Source organism: Triturus cristatus, chromosome 12 (genome assembly GCF_964204655.1).
Source record: "Triturus cristatus chromosome 12, aTriCri1.1, whole genome shotgun sequence".
NCBI lineage: Eukaryota > Metazoa > Chordata > Amphibia > Caudata > Salamandridae > Triturus > Triturus cristatus.
This window is the reverse complement of record NC_140595.1, coordinates 33529505-33547247: the sequence shown is the minus strand read 5'-3', so window position 1 is coordinate 33547247 and position 17743 is coordinate 33529505. Positions and strand designations below refer to the sequence as shown.

Here is a 17743-nt window from a genome sequence, read left to right as displayed (position 1 = left end):
CTAAGCCGGCTGCGTGTGTCAGTCGGAAACCTCCAATGGCAGATGGCCTCATCGAGCACTGTAAATACATCACGTGCTACATCTAAAGTGCTTAGGGCATTTTTATTGGGTAATTCCTGCTGAACGATTCAATATTACCATCCTGTGTCCTTGACCTAAAAATGCCAGCAATGGGAAATGTTCAATGAATCATCACGCACTACAGGGCTCTCCATTCCCTCTCTGCCACTGTGAGTTTGAGTTGTGTGCCAAAGGGCACAGAAGCATGTTTCTTTCAAGGTGGCCCATTAAGTCATTTCAGCCCCAAGCCTAACCCAACTCTTGCACTTTCTGGCAGGTGTGACAAGCTCCCGCCCTACCTGGGGACAAGAACAGAACACTTCTCATAAGATCCTGTGTAACACCAGCGCTCAGTTATTCACAGGCACGTCTATACAACCTAAACAGCTACAACACGTTTGGTTGACCGTCACCATCTGGTTGGAACTGCTTTCAAAACCGACCACTCCACATTTCGGAAATCCTTCAAAACGCCAACACAAGGGCACGCTGGAAAGGGCCTGGAGGCGCCCGAGTGCATGCTGCACCCACAATACCAGCCCAGGGGGTGGAAAACGTGAAAAACAAAAACAGTCTGCCAAGCACAGGAATCGTTCTCTAAGTGGCTGGTCAACCTGTTTGATGCAGAAACATGCCCCGACCACTTCCTCGACACAGCTCTTACTTTACGAGGTGAAAAGCTCCTTCAGGACAGAAAAAGGAAATAAATAAATAATAAGAACAATAGGTTCGGACAGCAGGTACCAACTGCAAGGGAACACCCAGGACTGAGAGAGTTTACTTTCAGTTCATCCAGGACTGCTCCTACTCTACCTGGGTAAATACTTTAGGAGTGTGCAAAACTCACACAAATGCACAAAATAGCGGGGAAATTACATGTGATTACACAAAATAAACCAAATACGGCAATTTGCACTAAATGTGACATGGTGTAATGGCGTAAATTCTATTAATGAGCATAACATTAAGTTCTGGAAATTACACTAATTATGCTGACGTAAATGAAATTTCGCCCAGGCCTACTAACCATATACTTTTTGATGAAAAATTGGACAAAAGACACACAATTGATGGACTGAATCGTGAGTGTGAGAAGTTGGCCTGGTATATGCGGTCTACTAATTAAAAGTGGGCACCTTGCACCAGTCCAAACGACCCTTATTGATGATTAGGTTAAAGACAACCTTTATTGAAAGCTATCCTAGTGGTAGCTATGGAGAGCAGCCTTCACGCTAAGTCTTGAAGGGATGTAAAGCATCTTGGTTTACCAGATTATAACCTCCTGAATGACCAGGAGGTTATAATAAGGAATATATAAAATATATGTATATATTACTAAACACTCTCTACTAACCTCTTTATGAGATTAGAGAATAAGAAACACAATATTAAAGCACTAGAACGGCAGTAAATAGCACAATACACAGTGGGCTCCAGGGGGAGACCAAACCATATACAAAGAAAGTGGTATAACAACCACGACTTGACTAGGCACAGTGCCTAGAGCACGTAGATTCGCTGGGTCCCCAAGGAACAACCCAAGGTAGTGACACAGGGGATGCGTGCAGTATGAGAACACAGGCGCGAGCTCCGTACAACCCGTTGTTAAAGTCGCGGTTGGAATTTTAAAGATTAAGGACACTTAGGAGAGGACTTCAAGCAAACCCTTTGGAACATAGAAGGTTCTCAGGCCAGCACCCTTGAGAGTACAGAGGTACTAGTGTTAGCTATCCCAGGAGAGCCGGGTGCATAGGTGTCAAGTGGTGTCGGAAACGCTTGTTGATTTCAATGGCGTTATGCGAAGAAGTGCTTCAGCCGGGAAGATGAGAAGTGTCCGGTGTGATCCAAGCCTGGATAGGAGCTGAGAAGAACCTGAAAGCAGAGGGGACAGAGTCTGGGTCACTTCACAGTGACCAGGGGCATGATAGACGAATGCCCACCAATGTCGGGTGTTTCAGGTGAGTTAAGGTGAAGCTCGACTCTGCAGCCACGGGGGCCAGGAGAAGTCAACGACGACCATAGTCTGCAGGCAAGCTGTCCCACGAAGGATGTCGAGTGCTGGGGGGTCAGTGTTCGGATTGAACACCAACAAGCCTTGGCAACTGAAGCCCATGCGGTCAGAGAAAAGTAGCTTCGGTCGGGACCAGCAAGGTCCTGGGGACTCCGCCAGCGATGGAGAGTCTGGGCACGTCTTGAGCAACCAGAAAAGCCCACTTGAATTCAAAGTTCCATAGTCTGCAGGCAAGCTGTCCCACGAAGGATGTCGAGTGCTGGGGGGGGGTCAGTGTTCGGATTGAACACCAACAAGCCTTGGCAACTGAAGCCCATGCGGTCAGAGAAAAGTAGCTTCGGTCGGGACCAGCAAGGTCCTGGGGACTCCGCCAGCGATGGAGAGTCTGGGCACGTCTTGAGCAACCAGGAAAGCCCACTTGAAGTCAAAGTTCCCTTCTCAGGGACCCACAGGTCGACGGACCAGGGATCGCGTAGGGACCTCGAGCTGAATCACAAAATACCAGCCCACGGAACACTCGTGGAGTGTAGGCTGGAAATCTTCAGTAGAAATATTGCTCGGGGTCTGGACTACAAGTAGCCCAAAGCACAGCCTCAGGGTTCACCAAAAAGCATATGCTGCTGCAAATGTACATGGTGCCCAGGGGTTCGGGTTGCACGGTCCCCACGAGGGATCCGGATCTCAGAATTGCTGAGAGCACGGATCAATCTCAGAGACCACGGGAATCCACCTCCTGTGTTGCAAAAATCTTCGGAGTCCTTCACGTGCTGCGTAGATGCAAACCGGTCAGATGCGTTTCAGGTGCCTGCCTTGCAGGGGAGTAACTCCTTTATTCCAAGGGAGATTCTTCAGTCATCCAACGTAGTGTAGATAGTCGAAGTACTTGGTTTTTGTAGCAGAGTTTTGCCCAGGTAAATCTAAAGTCCTGTAGCCAGGGGTTCCTATTTTATACCCGAGGAAGGGGTGGGACAAACTCTGGGGACCCCCTTATGGGAGGGTCAGGACAGAGAGGTGGCTACACCCATGTCCTTTGTTCAGTTTCACACCAGAGCAGGGGCTGGTAGCCCTGCAATCGGTTTGAGCTGGACTATGCACAGGGACACCAAATGTGCCCTCAGTGCAGACATCAAAGCACTCTTGGAGTGCACCCACCCAGCCCCAATACACTAAAGCCTGTCTGGGAGGTGGTCACACCTCCCTGTGACAGGAAACCTATTGTCAAGCCTTCCCCTGCCGGATTTTCGTCCGGCAGCAGGAGGACAGACTTGTGTCTGTGGCTGGCAGCATCCATTTTGTGATGCCAGGGTCTGTGAAGTTAGTACCGGGTGTACCGGTGCCGTCATGGTCCTCCCTCTAGTAGGGTGGAATCATACATCCCGCACCAGTTACAGGTTTGACACCAAACACAACATGTTTCCATGCAGCCGTTTTAAAGTTAGCATTTACGGCGAGGTTATAATGCACTTAAGTATATATCGTTTGGCTGCATCACAAACAACCCCGGAATAGAGGCTCCGAAGGCTGCAGAGGGGCTCTGCTCATGCATGTGCACCCTCTCACATAAAACCCAGCACCCTGCCTTCAGGATTGATAAGGCCTGCCATAGGGGTGACTGATGGGTTTATATGTGCAGTAATAAGGATAGATATAGTGAACCTATATCTAAGTAAGGGGTGCATGCACCACCTTACACAGGCTGCTGTAGCAGACCTATTGTGTCATTTTGAATGGTCTCCCAGGGGTGGCATAATACATGCTGCAGCCCCTGAAAGGCCTCTGGGGTACCTATGCCCTAGGTACATAGTATACCATATACGAGGGACTGATAAGGGTACCCCAGAATCCAATCTGGCGTGTACCTAAAGTACGTGAACAACCAATTTAGGGAGAAAGCAGATAGTTTGACTGGGGTCCTGCTAATCAGGACCCCAGTCTAAGTCGAAAACTAGCAAAACACCAGGCAAAAAGTGGGGGTAACCATGCAGTCAGATTCCACCTTTCTACACTGAGCAAATAAAAACATTCACCCCCAGTCAAGAGATCTGGATTAAATCCATCATTCTTTCGCTCACCATGCCACCACAGTTTAGACCTGGCCATTTGCAAATCAGTCTTGACCCTGTGCCTCTTGGGAATAGTCCAGCCCTAACTGCCAAACCAGGTCCTCCCTGGACCAGAAACAAGAATCGTAGGACCGGTTTCGGGGTAACACCCGCCATCAGCCAGTTTGGTTGACTCTAGTGGCATGGAGAGCACGGGACCCACGCCTGGCCATACCCGTCCCACTCGGGGTGGGTTAACAAATGCAAAAAGAACAATTGGACAGAATGCAGTACAATGGCATACATTCACCCCAGTACAGAGATCTGGGCCTAAATCCGTCGGTGAGCAGAAGAATGATGGATTTAACCCAGATCTATTGACTGGGAGTGAATGTTTTGATTTGCTCTGCATTCCGTCCATCAATTGTGTGTCTTTTGCTTTTTCGCCCTATGTGTGCCAGGTATGCCCAGATGTGGGTCCCGGGCTCAAAGGGAGGAAGTGGTCTAGCAGTTCGGGCAGGACTGTTCCCATCGGATGCAGGGTCAAGACTGATATGCATATGGCTGGGTTCAAACTGAAATGGCATGGGGAGCAAAAAAACTATGGATTTAGGCCCAGATATCTGTACTGGGATGAATGTATGACATTGTTCTGCATTCTGTCCATCAATTGTTCATTTTGCATTAAAGAGGGAATTGGGCAATAGGAGTTCTGAATAAATCACACCTGCAAAACAGGTCCATGTTGTTAGTTCTGGAAATAAAGACAGAGCTCACCACAACTGTTCATGGAGTAAATAGACAGCGCTACAACTACCTCCCAGATGCTTGTAAAATTCTGCCTTACGGGAGGAATGACTAGCTCCTGTACTACTGATGCCGTCATCACAACAACAATATAGCTGCAGTCAAGTGAACATATATTTACCGTAGAAGAACACCGACCTCACGTCTTTTTCCTTTACACCTACATCAAGACTAATAAGAGCATACAAATTGACTTTCAATGATCGCCTTGCCAAACCAGTTTGGTCGGTTTTCTGCTTTTGGGTTCTTTGAAATACATATATAGATTTAATATACCTTCCCCAGAACTACCTTGCTCCATCGCCAAATAGGCTTGCACTATGACTGCGAGACTTAAAATATCTCCCCGAGTTTGTTCGGATTAAAAGTTAGAGTGTATGCCACACACCAATCCTTTTCTTCTCAATACAGGGCTGCTGACATATACAATGCATCTTTTTGCCAACTAGCCTTAGACTGTCCCCAATCAGTGATTATCCTACTGGAGGGATGGCGGTATCAGTTGAGGCCTTACTAGTGATGAAGTGCAGGGGGGCAGGCACAGAGACCCTAATGGTCTTTAGAGGGTGTTACTCTGAGACTAGGACTCCAGGAAGAATCATCAGATGTTTCTATATTAATGTCCACCGTCTCCAATTGGAAAAAGGCAAAACAGATCACCTTTGCAAATGTATCCCTTAGCCCCACAACCAGCCAGTCCCTGCTGTCTTCATATCATGTGATCAATCCCGCAAGTTAATTACTTGGCAATTAAATACTGAAGTGGTACCAGAATCCTCCTGTCGCTGCAGCAAGCTTTGTGACAAGACAACTGCATTACAATCAATACATTATTTTTTATGAATATTCTGCAGCACCAAGAAAACCGGGTTTTAACAAAACGATATCCACACAACATTTACACAATGACAGAATGTGAGTGAATCTACTACAAAAGTCAGTAAGAACAGTGAGCCTGAAAACAAAAATCATTCACCAACAGTGTTAAATGAAATAAATAGGGAAAAGCTGAGCTCTAAACTTGAAGAAAATGAGGGGTATGCCTATTTTCAGTGGAAAACGAAGCTATAAGAATGTTTAATCTGCCCTCAAGCATAAGTTTGCCAGTACAGTAATAATAAGTCAGAATGGCACAACCTTACAGTGGAAAAATAGGAAAATAGTAGCGGGTGTGTAATCATACACACCGCGCTATTAAAAGAGGACCACATTTCTGCAGCTTTCACTGAAATACTTCTCTAAAAGATTTAGACTGAGAACTCATAAAGCAATTATAAAACCACAAACCAGCGATTTAAAGGACTAAACCACATTTCACACACATCTGTCGGAAGGAAAATGAGAGCCTTGCCCACAGCGACTTAACAAAACCTGTAAGCCTAGATGTCGACAGTTAAAATGATTTACTGACATAAGCTATTACAGCAGTCCCAATACCAAAAGTTTGTTGTATTCTAGCCTCGAAAACACTGTAGCCAACAGAGTAATGCAAATAAAACTGTATGAATCTAAAAAAACACCACTCCTTAAAATCGATCAGATCATACACCACACTCTTCAAGGTGTTTACATTTTTGGCCGAGTTGCTATAATCCACGAATTACTACAGAACTTTATCTTTTTAAAGAGAAAAGGAAACATTTGATTCAATTTTAAAAATGTCTTAAGAACAGAAAGCAATAAGGTGGATGGAAGCAGAGCATTGGTACACGCTCTGTAAGGTACAGTGCAAGTCACTCCTTTCTGTTAACCTCCATAAAAGGGTTAAATTAGGGGGCTTGGCCTGACCACCCAAGATGGCGGAAGCACACTAGCAGTGCTCCGAGACTTCCTCTTCCATTCACAACTAGGACCACTCAACATACCTTCTACCGTTCCCCCTGGACATAGGTCCAGCCGGGGGCCGGTAACTCATGGGCCCTGGGCACTGAGGCCAGGGTGATCCTCAAGACTGGACTGCGACTGTAAAGGACCGTCCGTGATGGCTCCCCAACTGGATATCTGCTGCCCGCTGGCACCTGATGGACTGGAGCTTTGGTCCCAGCGGTTGGGGGGGGGCCTGTGACCGCTCCGAGACCCTTTGGGCCTATCTACATGCCTGACTAATTGCAAGGGGCTCCCCTCCAATTGCCTGCTTATGAGTCGGGCCTCTGACAGACCTGACCAACCAGCAATGGAACCTTGAGGCAGTAACATCACACCAGCCTCAGCACCTACACATCCCAACCCACCTGGTGAGTCTCAGCCCCCATGGCCTGAACTGCTATCCCTGGGGATGGTCCCTGGCTGCACATTTTGCCCTCCCCTCATCGGGGGTATGCGGCTGGTCCTGGGGTAGGCCTAGGGGCTGCAGTGCTGCGACTGTGGCTGGAGAACTGGTGGGAATGCAGCCACAACTGACTATGCTAGGCTGGTGCAGACCAGCTGCACGTGCTGCCAGCTGTGTGCCCTGGTGCAGGCGGGGCAGAGTGGAGGACCTGCCGTCCGCTGGTGGCAGACTGATTGACCCCTGGCAACATCTTCTGTCTAGACTCTGTCTGCTGCCTGTTTCCTTGAGCATCAACATTACCGGTCCCTCACTGAGTGACACGTCTGCCCCGGTGGTGAACTACACAAAAAGGCCCCCTCGCACTTGCACGTCATAGTCATGGGGGAAGACAAGGTTGGGGTGGCCCAGTCCAATCTAAGATCGACCATTCACTGCGCCATCTACTAGCCTGGGCAGCGGGGCTGGTCATGGAACCAGCCAGGCTACTGACCCCTACAGATATGGACACTATCTGTTCAGCAATCCAGACATCTGAGGAGGCAGTAGAGACCAAGATCGGGTAAATGGGAAAGACGCATCACTTCTCCAACAAGACCACTGCAACATGGCCACTAGATTGACTGTGGCGCCAGACAGGATAGCCGCAGTAGAAGATGAGGTCTCCATCTTCAAGAACAATATAGCATAGACGCTAGTACTAACTGCCACCCTCAAACAGCAGATTGATAACGTCGAAAACAGATCAAGACGGAACAACTACTGCTTTGAAGGCGGTTCCCCGAGGGGGTGGAGGCCCAGTCTCCCATAATGTTCCTGGAGACCTTGCCGAAACCCGGAATACCTGACAGAGTGTTGTCACCCTGGCTTCTACTGGAGCGAGCGCATCGTTCGCTGGGCCCCGAACACATGCGGGGGTTCCCTCATGACAGCTGATCACACGAGTGCTCAACTACTGCAACAGGGATGCTGTACTGCGAGAAGCACACAGGACAAGGCCCCTGCAGTTCCAATCCTCACATATCATCTTCCCCAACTAGCCACTTCAAACCCAGCTGCAGAGAAATTACTTTGACAAGGTTAAGCAAAAACTTTGTGCGCTAACTGTACATATGCTGATCTACACAGCGCGTATTTTAAGGTGATCTTTCAAGACCACGCACAATTTGATACCCGGAGGCAGAGTGGGAGTGGACAACAGAGCAACGTGTCATGCAACTGCCGAAAGCCATGCCTCAGCAGGGACCCTTGGAGAGACTTACCGTCCTTAACAGTGGGCCTGGCACAGGCACCTGTGCACCCCCCTGGGGTTGTGCACCCAAAAGAGACACACCCGCAACAGAAAGCGTTCGGGTTCCTGGGCCCAAGAATGACCGCCCCAGGCTGTCATACAGTGAGGGGACCTTCCCTCCCAGGGGCCCAATCTTCCCCTGCTGTCGAACTGGTGCGCAAGCGATAGCACCTCAGAGGAGGAGATGCCGGCCTGAACAATTGGCTAGAATTGCATTCTCACAAGTCTGATGTGAAAATGATCCTTCTCATCAGACAAGGTCCCTGTCACGCACCCATTAACAGTCTGACTGTTCTGTTGTGTTAAAGGGAAAATTAGGGCAACCGAAGCTTCTGGGGTGGTGGAGCGGGGGGGGGGGGGGGGGGAGATTCTTTGTCGTTTTTGGGTTCACTATCATACAGCAGCACCCACACATATGACCAACCAGATATCAGCTAGGGATACGATGAGCATTACTTCCATTCAAGCAGATGGAAATTGGAGCGCCCTGATGCATTCCCATATGCACGTTTAGTTCCTCCTCGCTTCCATGCCAAATTGACCTGATTATGAAGCTCCTCATTATGTTGTGGAATTTCAATGGTCTCCTCGGCCGCATTAAGAGGACGGCAGTACTCCAATATGCTAAGCTCCACCAGCCATATGTCCTGATGCTCCAGGAAACCCAGCTGATGGGATCCCACTGCCCATTCCTCAGATGGTACAGTTAAGATAGGATGCTTCATGCAGGATTTGTCTGGGGCTTCCTGGGATTTACCATTATTCTCCATAGAAACCTACCCCTTTTGGTGAGGACCATAACAGCGGAACAACTGGGCAGATACGTAGGGGCGGAAAGGGTTCTAGAAGAGTATCAATGTAATCTCCTTAGCATATACATCCCACACTTGCAAAAAGGGACCCTGGCTGCGCCAACACAAGCCATCTCCAGGATGCCCCAAGGAGTGACGGTCATTGGAGGCGACTTTAATGCCACTTCTAGACCCGCACTAAATGTCTCCAGAGACCCCACGGTGGCTCGCTTGACACAAGCTTGTAAGTTTGGAGACTGGAGGCAGACCCTAAGCCTCTGTGATAGCTGGAGAACCTGGCACCCCACGGAAGAGAATACACCCATGCATCTGTTTCGCACAAGTCACTCTTGCATACTGACCTCATACTCCTTCCTGTGCCAGATAGGTTACGGGTCAGTGGAGCGGCCATCTGCCCTAGGGGTATGTTGGACCACTTCCCGTGACGGTGGAATTGGGGGTTGGTCATGCGGCCGCGGTGGTAACTTAACACCTGGCATCTTCAGGATGAAAAATGCACAGATCTCATCGCCACTGAACTGGATTACTACTTTAAGCTCAACGCTGGGAAGGTGGATTCCCCAGATGCCCTGTGGGAGGCAGGCAAGACCATGATTAGGAAGGTCGCCAGGGGTTATGGCAGGCTGGTAGAATGAGAGAAGGTGCGTACCATGGTCACCCTTAAATCGCAAATTCTAAACTTGAGTGCCAGTTTATCAGACACCCTACCGAATCCCGCACACACTAATTAAAGGAGGCGAAAGAAAACCTCCAAGAAACAACGATGGAGGTGGCTCGCAGATGCTTGATGGCCTTCACACGACAAATTTATTAACAAGGCGACAAATCCTCGATATTCACCGAGATATATGACTGCTTCCATCCCTGACATCCCTTGCTATAGACTCTAGTTTTGAGGCCTACTTCACGTCACTATACGCTCACCGGGAACTTCAATATTGAGAGCACCAGCGCCCAATACAAGACGATCTCCCCCTCTAAATAGTCTCTTGCAGGGATTGTGTGGCCATTGAAGGTCCGATTACAGAAGAAGAAATTGCAGATGCAATGCAGGACCTGAAATCTAGTAACACACCTGGACCAACAGTTTCCCTATCTAATTCTATCATAGGTATTCTGCACAACCCTTCCGCCCACCTCCTCAACCTATACTGAGAGGCGGTCACCAAGGGGAAATTTTCCTCTGAAATGGATACGACCTCCATCGTGGTCATACCTAAACCAGGTTGCCCAGGGACCAATGTGCCTCCTACATACCCCTATCATTGCTCAACGCGGAGATCAAAAGATTTGCCAAGTTACTGGTCTACAGGCTGTGTCAGATCCTGAATAAACTAGTCCACCCTGATGAATGGTATTTTATGCCAGAGCGCAGCACAAGGCATTGTATCTGGCAACTACATCTGGCCACGGGCCCAACAATGGAGCTGCATGAACCGCTGCCCTTCTCCTTCTGGATTTTGAGAAGGCCTTTAGTATGGTGGACTGGTCTTTCCTAGTCACAGAACTGGAAAGAAAGGGACTGGATTCCAGAACCTACAGATATATTAGGATCTTATATTGTAGGCACGGGTGTTGGTCAATGGGGTTGTGCCGTGTCCATTCCCTATCTGAAAGGGCACTAGACAGGGATGTCCACTATCTCCACTCCTCTTTTCCCTTGCCATCAAGCCCCTCGTGCAGCTGATGTAATGTGATGCCCATATAATGGGCTTGGTATGGGCAGATGATTCAGAGGACCTTATATGTGGATGATATTCTACGCTACCTCTCTGATCCTCAAACCATGGCACCCCAAAGCATGAGAATCTTCTGTCTGTACGAACAGGCTTTGGGCCTCTGGGTCAACCGGAAGACATCATTGCTTGTGCCACTCACAGGGAAAGAGAGTGACACAAAGTGGCGGACATCTATACCAGTCTGTACCGCAAGCTTTAAATATTTGCAGATTTATGTCTCTAGAGATCTCAATGACATCTGGAAACTCGATCTTAACCCCCGGGTGCAATAAACAAAAGGCCATCTCCTACGCTGGAAAACACTGCAGCCCCTTGGTAGAAAAGCCTTAGTTAACATAATGATACTCCCCAAATGCTCTGTCTTCCAGAACTCCCCCATCACATCCATAACTGCTGGTTTCACAATATAGCCTCCATACTCCATTCCTTCTTCTGGTCCCACTGCCCCCATGCATTCCTCATAATAAAACAAGCAAATCGTTATATGATGTAGGCATGGATACAGCAGACCTCCAACTCTAAAATAGAGCCACTCAGCTCTTGGATATTGAAGACTGGCTGCGTGGGGATATAGGATGACCCCACCTAACGTAACAGACTTCTCATCGGCAACGCACTTCCATAAATACCTTCAACTGCGGCATGCCTTACAACCCTACAAATTGAAGATATCCAAGCTACCGGAACATAGTCCACTTGAAACTAAGCTGCTAATGGGTAAACTGGGAAATGGTGGGTTATCCCAAATATACCACACATTGGTGATAAATGCCCCCAATGGTTTACAGCCTCTCAGGCAAAGATGGGAGGGATGAGTGGGACAACTGACCCCTCGGGAAATAGCAATAACCTCAAGACTGAGGCGCATACAGCTTAACTGTCTCCACACCACCCACTCCACCCCTCTCCAGTTCTAGCATGCCAGCAAATCGACTCCAGAATGCCCCCAATGATTCTGCTCCAGGACAGACTTATACCATGTGATCTGGCAGTGCCCCCAATTGCTTGCTACTGGCAACGTACAATGGCTACTCTCCCTCAAATACTGGCAATCCCCATCACTCTTATACCCACAAAGGCACTCTTGAGCGTGTTGGATGAGGTGGGAAATAGTCAGGGATAGAGCCTTGACAGGCCTGGCAACTCTAGTGGCCAAATGACACACTGCCATGAAGAGGAGGTCAGAAGCATTGCCTACCCTTCTGGAATCGCGCTGGGCAATGGACTGGTGCTGACAGCTGAAGAAGCCCAAATACACGGCCTGGGGCGGTCTGAGGAAACATTCCTGTAGATGGGGCAAATAGATGGACTACTACGGACTAAGCGCTTATTTCCATCAAAGCTGATCTATGCGTCGCTGATGGCAGTATGAGGTTGTGTAGTTTTGTCCTACATGCAGACTGTGATGCATGCTATTAAAACTTCAATAAACTGATTGTAAATAAAAGGGTTTAATTCATTCAACTTAAGGAAAACACACAATCTACATGAATATGATTGACAGTTGACTTGCTGTTCTCTTTCTTTCATACTGAATTGATGACCGATAGATGACAGGTTAGAACCTCTTTCATAGGGTATTTTGGAGAGATGTGACCTACTGTTTGTATTAACTCATGAGGTGACATGAAAATCGAATGGGCTGAAAGAAAAGGCTCTTGAACTCAAAGTTAGAATTTGCTCATCACAAAATCATTTGCACAAACTAGCATAGCCCTCCCACCACCTACTGATGGGAACCACATTTATTTCCACCACAAGCTGGGTTAAATCATAGTGAATTTCTTCTGAGAACACAAGACTAAATCCACTAACCAAAAAACACTAAATAACCACCAACCTTGGCTCCTCGAGAAAAATGCTACTCATTATAAAGCACTTGTAACGCCTCATCAGTGGTAGCAAGCACTATATAAATACAATTGCAAAACAATATACCAGTATTTTAATGGTCTGTCCGGCGTTAAAGGAGTCTTGTTCAGAGACGGCGTATGTAGCAAACTTAATAGAATGTAGACAGAGTTCCTAGTTCTGAGTCCAGCATTGCAATGTGAAGATGTGCTATCCTTTGCAGCTTACTGAATCTAAGATTGGTCTCAGTTCCCCTACAATGGGAGCATTAAGAAGCTATGACGTTTGCAAATGTGCCATACAAGTACACTATCCAACTCAAATATTGTATCCCTTCCTTAGAAGGCCCAGGTAAGTGAAGTCTCTGGCCCCTCTCTGAGAGTCTTTGGAGGCCCTGGGAAGTGGAGTCCCCATCCTGTCTATGAGACTTATTTAAGTATCCAAGCAAGGTAAAGTCCCCAGCCCAACTGTAAGTCCCTTACTTAGAAGCTGCAGCAATATGAAGTCCCCAGCCCCATAATAAGAGTCACATACTTAAGAGGCCTGGCGGGTGAGATCTCCAACCCCTCTCTGGGAGACGCTTACATAGAAGCCTCAACTACATAAAGTCCATGCCCCCTCTCTGAAAGTCACTTACTTAGGTGGTCCAGCTAGGTGAAGTCCCCAGCCCCTCTGAGCGTTTCTTACTTGGGAATCCCAGCTACGCAGAGTCCTCCTCTAACTCGGGGAGTCACTTTGAAACATCAGGTAATAAAGCTCCAAGAGTCACTTTTTTAGAAGGCCCACGTAGGTTAAGTCCATGGTCCCTCTCTGAGAGTCACTTACTTAGGAGGACAAGCAGGGTGAGGTCCCTCTTTGAGAGACCCATACTTGGGAGGCCCAAACAGGTGTAGACCATGGCCCTTCTCTGAGAGTCACTGAAAGGCTAAGGGTCGTGACTAAGGAGCCGGTCTCTTGTCTCTGCTAGCCCCCTTGGATCAGTCTATTCCCGGGGGTCTGTCCAGGCTGATCCCGGCCTCTTGACCCGGTACCTCCCCCAGGTGATCCTGGCACCGCAGCTCGACCCCTAGCGGTGCCCTCAGTAGGGGTAAAGCAGTTCACCAGGCCGGGAGTGAGCCGAGAGCTATCCCGGGCCTCCGGCTACCTCTGCGGGACATGGAGACCACGGCCGCCCCGGGACCCTCCGCGGGGAGCCCGCAGGGGACACAGGTGCACCCTGGACACACCAGCCAGGCTCCTTCCTGACAGAAGCCCCGCACTCACCTGCCTGCTGGCGCGGGATCCACTGCTGTCCCCGCCGGTTCCTGGCACCGAACAGCCTCCGCCCCTCGGAGACCCGGGACTCTACTGTGGAGGGGACTGGAGTAGGAGGTGAACTTGGACCGGCGCGAGCCACCCGGCCTGAACCCTACGTCACGACAGTATCTCCTCCCGTGCTGGACGTAGAGAAGGACGTATTCGGAAAGACCTGAAGCCCCAATCACCGGACAGCGTCCTCTGCGCGTGCGTAAAATCTACCTCTGTTTACAGATGGAACAATGCCCCTCTCAAGTGAACCGCGGATCACGTGAGCAGGCTTCGTAGGGCGCCACCCGGCCTTTACCCTGCGTCAGGAGCGCTTGGCAACCACAAAACCAAATAACAGGGACAGGTCACGGACATAGAAAAAGGACTAAAGGTGGCCACCCAGGCTGAAGGACTATAGTGAAAGAACACACTATGCATAGCTGCCAAGTTTTTAGGTTGCTTGTGTGTGATATACCCATGGTTTTAGTGGACTTATGAGTGACGTTCAATGACCAATTGTGTGACATTTAGAGTAACAATTTCCCTCGAGTAAAGCCAAGCAATTAAATCAACGGAAAGACATAGGTATCAGAAATTGTGTTAACCATGATATACCGTGTGATATAAAAAGATAAAACTAGAAGTCCCAGCATGCAAAGTGCTTAGTGTTAATAAAAAGTCAGGACTCACAGAAAGTATTACAAACGACATCATGAAGTTAGCTTGAGATCATCCACATTACAGTCCTTGGACCACCTGACACTCAACCATCTGCCCAGAGGTTGGTGAGCCGACAAATTAACAGGGAGAGCCGAGCCAAGGTTCTGGCTTAGCTCTTACAGGCCATGTACAAGCCGATCCCTGAAAATGTTTGCAATGTAAATCACACGGCAAACATCACGTAAAATACAATAAAGTATGTTCAGACGTCAAAAAAGTACATTTCTTCAACATGTGAAAGCTCTGACGTTAATGTGTCAGATTATAGCACTGCACTGAGAAATACGTATTAAAAGTGATTGTTTTTCAACATAAACCATTGGTGAACTACGAGGCAATTGACATGTAAACCCTGTGCGTGGCCCAGATTACTAACGAGCAACATTATAGTCTATTAAAGGAAATATAATAGCTTCTTGTACAGCTGATATTCTGAACTATTTATTTGAAAATGCTTATATACGGGATAATGGACAAAAAGGAATTTCTGTGAAATAAAATATTTGCCTAAAATACCACTTAAGCGGGTAAGCTGCGATTTATCTAGGTTTTCTGGTTTCACTTTATGCAAATCAGCCACTACAATTGCCAAAGATTAGTGTCAAACTCTCTGTTAGCTCATTTATTCACTGGCTAATTTACAAATGCGATGCTGTGGAGTCAATCATGTTCTCTCACTTAGAGTAGTGCTGAGCCAGTGTATTGTAAAAATACACACATATTCACTACTGCTGAGCAAATGTATCCAAGTCGGGAGCCTGATCACGTCGTGTACCGTGCTCTTCTTCGCATGCAGTTGCTGGAGCAGAGTTTTCATTTAGAAAATTCAGGGGCTTTTGAAGCTCTAGCATGTCTATGCGTTTTATTAACAATTAATAATTAACAATTAATTATTTGTCTTGTGCAAGTGTGTTTTTATTAATCAATCCGTTTGTCTTAACATAAGAGAAAGTTACACGAGGGTTAGCATGCATGTGCTGTTTCTGTTTTCTAAAAAATAACGTGCAAGTTTTCATGTTTAAACGTTGCTGTGTGCTGTTTATTTTGAGCACAAAACGCTGTCTGAATTAATGCTTTTTTATGTTGCAAAAGCTAGATAAATACATACACATAAGGGTATTAGTGGGGTTAACACTGTTTAATCACTATGCTGTAGTAACGTTTATTTTGTCTCTTTAATTAAGATGGTCTATTATGGCCTATGGAGGCCTGTGTTAAGATGGCTGAATTTTGAAGCCTGCCCGTGATTTGTAAAATGAAAGACGTGACGAGGGAGACCCCTGCTGGAAATGGTCCTGAAGTTGACTGACCATGGTCCTCGAATGAAAACTTTCCATGAGGACAGCAGCAGTTTTGGAGGATCTCCAAAAGAAATGGAACGTCCTTGGGAAACAAAGGAGTTTTAGAAATGAACAATGAACTGTGGTTCGGCTGCCGAGGGAAGTTGAACAAATCGGATACTTTAATAGTTTCTTGGTTCCTGTTCCGTAGTTTTCGTCTTGTGACTTTTCCTGAGCGGAGATTTTCAGATGTAGCAATGTTACATTTCTTCCTTCTCGCTCTGCTCAGTGATTCCGTTAGTATTGCAAGCTTTATGTGTGTTTCCATTGTAATTTCTACTATAAAAATTGTTAGCTTAGGGAGGGCTTTGCCACTTGCCATTTTGCCTTTGCCGCGTGAATCTGCGTTGCTGAGGATCGATGTTGAGGGACTTCGTCTTGAGAGACTTTACCGAGAGACTTGTCCTGACCCGTTCTGACACTTAGTTAGAATAGGTAACTATGAGAAATGATTTATTCTGATTGATTTACTTTGACTAATTTTAGATAAAGCAATATAATTTTAAACATGGTGTTGAATTTTCTTTCTTGTCAATTATTGGGTTTATACTTTTGATCATTATTGTATTTGTTGTATAGATTATGTTATTGATTAGGACAGTCACAAAACCAGATCTGATCGACCTGATATCGATGCAGGGTGTTTAGGTGTTTTCTTTCCACAGGTTTATTGCTGGTAGAGTATTTGAGCGTATGTTAGTGAAATGGGCCCTAGCGTATGATGAATGTATGTGCGTGTGACTGTGTGATTACTCTATCCGTGGTAGTGGGCATATTTTAGATACCCTGATCCCTATCAATTTCCTGGTAGCAGAGGATGGTTTTGATGGTTGTCTTGATCTGATAAGATTGCTTGTACATTAGCTTATTGATTATTGATTTTATTTTGACGATATTGGTATATGTACTAATACTATATGTTGAAGTCGTCATGTTGAGTTATATGTAGTGCTTCTGGAACTTGGAAGCTGGTAGCAGTTCCGTAGTAGGGCAGAGGAAGGTATATGCTGCTCTCGGGAAAGACGGGATTGTAAGGAATAACGTGTGACAATTGAAGTTGCGCGTTCACATTGTCTGGGTTCGGAATCAGTGACATTGTTGTATGTTACTATTAGAATATATTTCTGGTATATAAGGAGTGTGAATCGTAGTGAAGGTTATCTTTGAAACTCTGGTCTTAAGTCCCAGGGATCCGTAAGGATTTCCGTTAAAGCTTATTGCGGGAGGAGTAATAGGTATTCTCTAAGCTTGTTTGAGGAACTGGGCAGAGGTAAGCTGCTTAGTTGATGTATGTTATAATTCTGTAGTGGGACAGATTGTGCGCTGTTCTCGGGAAGCAGGATTCTGTGTGCATGTACTATATTTTTCTTGTATGAATGTGCGTGAATGTATATACATTTATTGATTGTAAGACTCTTTGGATAAGTCCTAGAGGAAACAGTTAGGAGATGTATGAAAGTTTGTTGACTCTTGAGAAATAGATTCTTTTTACTATTCTGTGGTTAGCGAAGCAGACA

The 17743-nt window shown here is 47.0% G+C and overlaps 1 protein-coding gene across 6 annotated transcripts in view; it reads right to left on the bottom strand.

Annotated features, from left to right (window-relative positions):
• ARHGEF18 (Rho/Rac guanine nucleotide exchange factor 18) overlaps nt 1-17743 on the bottom strand; it is a 334968-nt gene that overhangs the window by 168733 nt on the left and 148492 nt on the right. The window contains exon 1 of one of the 6 annotated variants that reach the window (XM_085639302.1): nt 14143-14333. The exons of the other annotated variants lie outside the window; for them this stretch is intronic. The gene's annotated coding sequence lies outside the window, so the exon portion shown is untranslated. Of the gene's footprint in view, nt 1-14142; nt 14334-17743 lie in introns of those variants that run through there. 6 annotated transcript variants of the gene reach the window in all.